Here is a 10,245-nt window from a genome sequence, read left to right as displayed (position 1 = left end):
CAGATCGGAAGATTGATACCAAATGCTGGCTGATTGCTCTCTTTCTCCTTGTCGGAAAACAAAGACAAGGAGAAGGACATGGAGAAAGCATGATATGAGATACTCTTGCTTTCAACCTTTATGATATGAAATACTTTTGCTTTGAATGGGTTGTTCGCTGGAGTATCCCAAGGAATGAGGAACACAGAGTGACTCGAGAGGATTCTTTGGGAATGCATTTTCGGAGATGAAGAGGTGTTGAGAGGGTGTGCTGAGAGAGTGTGCTTTTGCTGTGGAAGGCGAAGGTAGAAACTTATAGGACTTGTCTTCACAACCGGAACTGTTCTCTCACTTAGTGTCGGCAGCCGGTGGATGGGTGAAGAATACAAATTACGCGCTTTCTGACAAAGCTGCCCGTAATTTCCGCAAAGCTGATTCCTCATTGATATCTGTAATCGGCGCTTCGAGCTCTGAGCATCGTCGATTGTAGAGGTAGCATGTGACACGTGCGGATAAATCTGGAAAAGAAGATTTTCCCGTGGGTTGAAGCCCAGCTTTTGAGAAAGCTAGCGTGTCTTTGACTGTTGAATTTCCCTCTTCGATTTCTGAATTGGTGCTTCGACAAATTGCCCGAGATTTCCGCAAAGCAATTTGCGTGTGACAAGTGACGACACGTCTGGACAAATTGATCTTTTGAAATCCGGGGTTCGGCTCGTGGTTTCTGAGCAAGCCCAGCCTTTAAGAAATGAAACGCCTCTTTTGAGAAAAGAATCCGGCTTTTGAGAAAGGAAACTCCTCTTTTGAGAAAAGAATCAGACGTTTGAGAACGGAGCCCCGACTCTTCGATTTGCGAGAGGACGCTTCTCTGAGGAGCGCCTCTTTGATTTCTTCCTTTTTATAGAGACGTTAAGCTTGTTCCACAACACACTTGAGTACCCTCCTGTAAACACTCCCTTCTTGCACTTGTTTAATCTTGATCATTCCGACTCTCTTCTTTCTTTACCACCTCTGAAAAATGTCTGGCCCTTCTGATCGTCGTTTTGACTTGAACATTGGTGAAGAGGCAGCTCCGCCTTCACCAGACAACATATGGCGGCCATCCTTCATATCCCCTACCGGTCCCCTTACCGTGGGGGATTCGATGATGAAAAATGACATGACCGCTGCGGTGGTGGCCCGAAACCTTGTCACTCCCAGAGATAACAGACTGCTCGCAAGGCGGTCTGATGAATTGGCGGTCAAGGAGTCTCTGGCTCTCAGTGTGCAGTGTGCGGGTTCCGTATCCAACATGGCCCAACGCCTATATGCCCGAACCCGTCACGTTGAATCCTTGGTGGCTGAAATACAGAGTCTCAAGCAAGAGATTAAAGGGCTCAAGCATGAGAATAAGGAATTGCACAAGCTCGCACACAGCTATGCCACCAGCATGAAGAGGAAGATTGACCAGATGCAGGACACCGATGGTCAAATTTTACTTGATCATCGGAGGTTTGTGGGTTTGTTCCAACCGCATCTGCCTTCGTCTTCTGGGGCGGCACCGCGTAGTGAAGCTCCAACTGATCAACCTCTGCCGCCTCCTCCTTCTGTGGCCCCGCCGACTGCTGAAGCCCCGCCTACTACTGAAGCACCACCCGACCAATGAATACTATTAGTTTACATCATTGTAAAATATTTGTACTTTTTTTTTTGAATTTTATTTTTTTTTTATTTTATTTTATTTTATTTTTTTTGAATTTTTTTTTTTTTTTTATCATTAATTTTAAATTTTATCTTTTTTTTTTTTTTTTTTATATATATGTAAATTAAAGTAGAAAGACTTTGGTTAACCTTCCCCCACACTTAAACTAAATAATACAAACTCACAGAAATCAACCAAATAACACAACTAACTAAACAAAACAAAATGAAAGCAGTAAAGATAAGGGTGGAAGAATGCAAAGCTGATTGGGTTAGCGATTCCAAAGTCTCCCTTTCGTTGAATGCTTGGGTTGCCTCCCAAGAAGCGCTTGATTTAACGTCTTTAGCCGGACGCATCTTTCCTTTAAATTTCCCTCGGCTCCATTTGAATCTAAAATCAAAGAAAGAAAAATAAATCAAATATCAAAAGTAAAATACACAAACACCAATATAAACATAAACAAAAACAAAAATAAAAGGATTAGCAAAGTTACTAATCCCCGGCAACGGCGCCAAAATTTGATGCGTAAAATAAGTTAACCACAAATTAAACCCTCTTTTTGACAATTGTAGTATAGATGTAAGTAGGGTATCGTTCTAGGCCGGGGATTAGGAGGGATTGCTAATCTATTCTAAATTAATTTAAAAATATTAAATAAGACTCAAGGACACAAAACTAGGCTAAAAACTCTAATAATTCAAAACACACTTAAAATGACTCAAAATAATAAAAACAATCAAAATAGACACTAGGAATTGAAATGGACGGAAATTGAATTAAAAGACTAACAATAAAGAAAACTAACTAAATAATATAATTTAATAATGGATGGGTGTTTGGTTTTGATGAAAAGTAAATTAAACTTAATTAAATTACAGAATTGATAAAAACATAAAATTAAGGTAAAATGATAAATGACGGACTAGCTAGAGGGTTCTTCTCCACACATTACACATATGCAACCTAAATTGATTTTCAGTTGTTCTTTCAATAAATTGTGAATTTCAATACTCCAGATTAACCGTGAACAGCACTTTTTTAATCTTCAAGTTTTCCTTAAGTTATTGAATTGGACGGGAAAACGCATACAACAATTCAAAACATTCTTCAAAAGTCCCCTACGTGAAAAGCACAATAGAGATACAATCAAAGATCATTAAACTTTGTGAAAACTATAAGCATTGACGAGGCATTCGTAACTATGAAAAGCATGATACTCTTGCCAAGAATTTACTTAACGTGATTGTGACTAGCAACCTTTACTACTTGTGAAAATAAGTTCATAACGATTAGGTGAAATTCACTTATATTCTAGCATCAAATTCATGCATGTAAATTAAGCGTGCACTCTCAACCAACATACACAAATCAGTTTTTATACGAACGGATAAGTAAATTGAAATCACAACTTATGAAATCACAACCAAAGGTAATCAATTCATATTACAAATATATTCATGGTTTCGAATTAACCTCTAGCCAAAATAAATTTAATTACATATTATTAAAACAGAAATAAAATAGAAGTTTGGAAAGTTTAAACCGAGAGAGAGAACAGCTTGCAGCTTTCTTCACTCCCTGACTTCCCTCTCCCTGCGTTTCTGCGCTGGCAAGCCTCTGTGCTTTTTCTGCTGTCCCGTCCTCTGTCCCATGCACGCTGCCAGTCTCTTCTCTCCCCACTCTTCCTCGCGTATTTCTGGCACTGCAGCTTTGCTTTCCGTTTCCTGCGCCAGTCTCTCCCCGCGCTGCGTGCTGACCTCTTCTCTCTTCTTCCACCTGTCTCTCAAGCTGCCAAAGGCAGCTTGGCTGCTTCTTTCCGTCCCTCTCTCCCCGTTCTCCACGTCTGCGAGCTGCCAAAGGGCAGCTCCCCCCTCTACTATTTTTCTACTTTCTGTGTGCTCTTCAAAGCTGCCAAAGGCAGCTCTTTTATTTTTCTATTCCTTGCGCTACTCTGTCCGTCCCCCCCGTGTCTCCCCAATTTCTTTCTTGTTTCTCCTTTTTTTCTTTCCAGCTGCAAAGGCAGCTTCCTTTTAATTTTTTTATTCCTCTTTCTGGCAGCCTTGCTGCCTTTCTCTCTTGGATCCGTCTTTCTCTCTCTCCAATTGTACAATATTCTTCTGCTCTATATACATCCTTGATCAGTCATGGCTTGAGCAATAGTCAGAAAAGCAGAAATGATGGCTTCCGTGGACCAAAGACCTGTCAAGCATGTAAGAAAAATTGATTCTTGGAGTGTTTAACGTTAACAGTACGCAACTTTTACATAGCCAGCCCAAAAATCACAACAACAGAAGCTATCTACTTTCTATTTTTTATTTTTTTCTTTTCTGTTTATTATTTAAAACTCATTTGTGCTATTTTATTTTCTTAGCATAACAATTTCTATAAATACAAAAATAACGTAAATAACTCAAAATATAAAGAACTAACTAAGAAAAGACGAGTGAATTCGAAATAAAAATATATATAAATATGATCCGATCATAATACTTTTCTATATGATTCAATTGAATATGATTTGGAACATACTTCCTAAGTCATATTCGAATGCTTTGGCCAAGGACTCCTGAATCATATCTTAGAGTATTCTCCTTCCACCATGGAAGGTTAGAGATCATTTGTTGTGCATTCATATGCCTACATGACTAGATAGCTTGACCCCAACAATGTCGTGGACACTCTCGATGGAATGCCTTTGACATGATCAAAGATCAAGAACCTAACTATTAGACATCTATGATGCCTCAGGTCAAATGACTACTTTGCATATTGCAACTAACAAGTTCTTACATGACATGTATGTTCGAACTCTCTTTTGATCGTTGTTTAGTGTACTCGATTACTCTTTCGAGCACCTATATGTTTGTCTTAGTGTCCAACACTAAATGACTTGAGACTAGTCATACTTACGCTTGAGTTGACATAACACATACTAACCTTAGCAGATTGTCAATGCCTAATTGGCAATCCTATGGCTAGGAACATTTTAGGAATGAACATAAGAGAAAGGTCTCGTTAATCTAACTTACTTAAATCACTTATCTCTTAGATCAAATACATTCCTTGGATTCCCTTATTGCTTAAACACATGATACAATAAATATTGATTAACAATAAGCTTTGCCCTTTATTAAACATATAATAGTTTAATACAATAAGTATTCCAAAAGTTATTACATCAAATGAGTGGCTTTGTGGGCATACTTCCAACAATCTCCCACTTGCACTCAAAGCCACCTTCCCATGTATCTAATACCCATTTTTTCCATATGGCGGTCAAGTTGGATTTGAGACATTGGCTTTGTCAGTAGATCTGCTACGTTATCGGCTAAGGCAACCTTGAGGATGTTGACTTTCCCCTCGGCATCATATCTTTTAATGATATTAAAGCGCCTGTCCAAATGCTTGTTCTTTTGATAAGCCCTGGGTTCTTTGGCTTGAGCTATCGCCCCACTATTATCACAGTACAAAGTTACTGGTGATGTAATGGTTGGAACCACTCCAAGTTTAGTTATGAACTTCTTTATCCAGAACGCTTCTTTGCCAGCTTCAGCTGCAGTGACATATTCTGCCTCCGTCGTGGAATCAGCAATGACATCTTGTTTCTTGTTTTTCCAACTAACAGCCCTACCATTTAGAGTGAATACATATCTGGAGTTGGAACTTCTATCATTGACGTCAGATTGGAAATCTGCGTCTGTATAGGCTTCCACTCGCAACTCTATCGCTCCTCCATAAACGAGGAACATGTCCTTAGTTCTTCTTAAGTACTTAAGGATCGTCTTGACAGCTGCCCAGTGTTCTGATCCTGGGTTAGATTGATATCGACTAGTAATGCTCACAACATATGCGATATCAGGCCTTGTGCATATCATGGCATACATCAGACTTCCTATGGCAGAAGCATAAGGAATAGCACTCATCTGCCGTATCTCTTCAGGAGTCTTAGGTCTCATGGACTTAGAAAGATGAATTCTATGTCTTACAGGAAGAAAACCTTTCTTAGATTGTTCCATCTGGAACCTACTTAGTACTTTATCTATGTACATAAATTGGGATAATCCAATTAATTTTCTGGATTTATCATGATAGAGCTTTATCCCAAGTACATAATATGCATCTCCCAAATCTTTCATGTGGAAGGTTTTGGACAACCACACTTTTACAGAAGAAAGTATTGCAGTGTCATTCTCGAATAGTAATATGTCATCTACATATAACACTAGGAATACAACTGCATCCCCAACGACCTTTTGATAAACACAATTGTCATCTTCGTTTTGAGTAAAACCAAACGATTTGATTTCAGTATCAAAATGAATATTCCAGCTCCTGGAGGCTTGTTTAAGTCCATAAATGGACCTTTGAAGCTTGCATACCTAAGTCCTTTCAGACTTGGACACGAAACCTTCGGGTTGAGTTATATAGAGCTCTTCTCCTAGGTAGCCATTCAGAAAGGTCGTCTTCACGTCCATTTGCCATATCTCATAATCATGGTACGCAACTATAGCAAGCAAAATCTGAATAGACTTAATCATGGCTACAGGAGCGAAGGTTTCTTCATAGTCAATCCCTTATCGTTGCCTATAACCCTTGGCTACTAGTCTAGCCTTATAAGTCTCCACGTTCCCATCAGCGCCTAGCTTCCTCTTGAAGACCCATTTGTTTCCAACAGGTATTATACCTTCTAGAGGGTCTACAAGAGTCCAGACCTGATTTTGATACATGGAATCCATCTCAGATTTCATGGCCTATTGCCATCTCTTTGAGTCAATGTCGGACATTGCTTCAGTGTAGTCCCTAGGGTCCTCCTTTGTGTCATTGTCACCTAGAAGGTGCAATTCCCCAAAGTCATTATCTAAGCCATACCTCTTAGGCGGCTTGCTAACCTTTTCAGATCTACATGGAGCTAGGGATTCAGGAACAGGGTTGTCAACTTGTCAAGTACTTGTTTGTGGTTTATCATTAATCTCATTAATTTCCATCGTTTTACTTATAGTTCTTTTGAGAACAAATTCGCCCTTTAGAAACTTAGCAGTTCTGGCGACAAAGACTTTTTGGTCGTCAGGATGGTAGAACTCATATCCCATAGTTTCTCTAGGATATCCCACAAAATAGCACCTAACTGATCTCGCTTCAAGCTTAGTAGCTTCAAGTTTCTTGACATATGCTTCACAACCCCAAATCTTAATGTGATTAAGACTTGGCTTTCTTCCATGCCATATCTCATAGGGTGTCTGTGAAACTGACTTGGAAGGTACTCTATTAAGCAAGTAAGCTGCTGTATATAAAGTGTATCCCCATAATGTTACTGGTAGATCGGCATAACTCATCATAGAACGAACCATGTTCATCAAGGTTCAATTTCTCCTTTCAGAAACTCCATTAAGTTGTGGAGTTCCCGGTGGAGTCCATTGTGATATTATTCCACACTCTTTGAGATAATCTAGGAACTTGCTACTTAGATACTCTCCCCCTCGATCTGATCTTAGGATCTTTATCTGTTTCCCAATTTGCGTCTCAACTTCATTCTTGAATTCTTTGAACCTTTCAAAGGATTCTGACTTGTACTTCATAAGATACACATAGCCAAACCGAGAGTGATCATCAGTGAATGTGATATAGTAGGAGAAGCGTCCTCTCGATGTAGTAGACATAGGTCCACATACGTCAATGTGGATTAACCCTAGAATTTCAGTGGCACGCTTTCCTTTCCCAGTGAATGGAGATTTGGTCATCTTCCCTTTTAAGCAACATTCACAAGTACCCATTTGGTCATCACCTAATGGGCGGAAATATCCGTCTTTCGACATCTTACGAATCTTATCAAGGTTCACATGTCCAAGTTTAAGATGCCACATCTTTTCTCGATTAACTTTTTCTCTAGCCCTTTTGGGTTTTGAGGTATTCCCGCTTTCAATACAGTGCATCCCATTACTTGTCTCTAGGTGAAAAAGTCTCTCTATCATATTACCATGAGAGATAATACAACCGTTCAAGTATAAAGTGCAACTTATTTTGTCAAACAATATTGAGTGCCCATCTCGTAAAAGCTTAGAGATAGAAATCAAATTCTTTATACATGAAGGAAAATATAAACAATTTTTAAGTTCTAGGACTTCCCCAGAGGGTAGTTTAAGCATGTAGGTGCCTATTGCTTTTGCAGAGATCTTAGTGTCGTTCCCAACTCGCACAATCATCTACCCATTGCACAGTGTCCTGCTCCATATATGTTGACTAGCGCCTGAATCAAATATCCAGGAATTGGAGCTCACTGTAAAAGTACTCTCTATAACAGAAATAGTCCCTTCTAAAGTTCGTCTCATAAGGCTCGCAATGCGCACCCTGTATTTCTTCTTCCAACGTTCATCCTTCAACAATGAAAGCATGTTCCTTTGGATTTTATTGCCTTCTTCTTATGTAACATTTTCCTTGTGATTGCATTCTCACTCCCACTGTCCTTTTTGAAACCTTGTTCAAACTTACAGCACATGTCAATCATCTCGGTAAAAGCATGATCGAATCTATTCACTTTATAGTTTACAATAAACTTAGTGAAATCATCCGAGAGAGATGCAAGGAAAAAGTCTTGGGCCATTTTCCCATCGATGGAAGTTCCTAAACTCTCAAGATCTTTAAAGATCCTTTCCATCTTTTGTCCATGTTTATGAACCAATGTCCCCTTTGCCATTTTGGCATTCAATAGACTACAAACATTTGAGAATCGTACATTACTAGTCTCAATGTCATGCATCTTATTCAAACTTTCAACCATGGCACAACAAGTGTCTATGTGCTTATGTAACTTCATAAGCTCCTCACTAAGTGAAGTGAGGATTAAGCATTTGGCTTGTAAGTCATCCTCATAGTGTCTATCATAATATTGACACTCCTCATTTGAAGCTAGTTTCGTAGGAGGTACATGAGGAGGGGATTGCTTAAGCACATACAATATGTCTTTCACCTTTGAGACATTCTCAATGTGGCAATACCAAGCAAGGAAACGTTGGCCCTTAAGGCCCATTTTGTCAAGTATAATGGTGGGTGTAATTTTAGGCATGTCGTTAACTATATAACATAACAGAAATTGTATTAGATTGTTGGTTTAAAAAAAAAAAAACTACATGATTGGGTCTTAAATCAAATAGTACCACCCACTATTTTTGGCAAATTCCACATCCCTCAATGGAATTCGAGAGTTATGTTGAACTCTTAGCGGGGTATGGGAGGCTCACCATTACCAAGCCCACCTCACGATGATACGATGTTGGTTAGCAAAAATAATGATGAGAGAATAACGCTTTAATCATTTACAACTCTTGTAATTACCCATCTAGTTTGGCCTCTAGAGAATGATGCCTCATAATGATATGATGTTGGCACCATTGCACTAAGTTAAGTTATTCCCACCATGCTAGTTCGTGTAGGGGTTCAAGAATAGCCTCACAATGATATGATGTCGGCCATCCTCGTTGCCTACCTCACCACATCATGTATGTACATATGGACTCCTCCTGAATGTAAGCACATACTTTGAACTTCCCCATGATAGGGTGAAGCCGGTGTAGGAGTCACAAACGATTGTAGCCCACCATGGTGGAAGGCCTACGAAGAGATGTTCAAAGCATCTTTCACTTATCAACTTAATATTCGTTTTGTTGAGGGAATAGTGTTGGGCTACATCAATTTTATTTTAATCTTATTAAAAGAACTTGGGCCTATCACAACCATTGGTCCAAGTTAATATGAATTAGTAGTATATAATACTCCCACTATTTCGATTGAAACAAGCAAGACTATATGGAACTACTAACGAATGCATTACATCCTCATATGGACTATATAGTCATATTAGGTCTTAGGATGATTATGAACCGTTTGATTTGATCCAACACAAGCCTTGTGTTGGACCTTGGGTTTAAGGTAGGTAGTTGTTGATTTTAGTTACGCGTTTAATCTAATTAAACCGTTATTTCCTATTGGGCGTTGGACCCAACTATTCCAATTTGCATACAAATAAACAAATAGGAATACTTGAAATAAAGAGAAGGGCTTATGCCCTTTTACAACACATTAGATGGACTTATGTCCATTTACAACAAATTTGAACTAATCAAATTACATTCAATTCTAAACTACTTAACTCAAGCATTCATAATGTAAAGCGGCCAATCACATAGCTCAATTATCGAGGCCTTTGGTTCATAATCACCCTTTTCTTAATCAATCATATTAACTAAGAAAGCAACTTAAACAATTGGTTTTCAGATTCATAGAATTGATTTAAATGGAACTAAATGAAATGAAAATCCAATTCTCATTAAAAAGACAAAACCATTTTGTTCTCATCATCTTTTGGGCCGAAAAACAATGACCACAACTATTGGGCCATAAATTTAAAACATAAACTTTTGGGGTCACTTTGTAAAAACACAAGAGTCCACAACTTCATGTAATTACAACTAGAACCCAAAAATTTCAACAATAATAAAAACTTCATTAAAGGAGCAAAACAATTTGTCCTTTAGCGTTTTTGGGCCTTAACGTAAAAACGCAAACTTTTGGGTCAAAGTGCAAATACACAAAAG

The sequence above is a fragment of the Malus domestica genome, chromosome 13 (genome assembly GCF_042453785.1).
Source record: "Malus domestica chromosome 13, GDT2T_hap1".
Lineage (NCBI taxonomy): Eukaryota > Viridiplantae > Streptophyta > Magnoliopsida > Rosales > Rosaceae > Malus > Malus domestica.
This window is presented reverse-complemented; position numbering follows the sequence as displayed.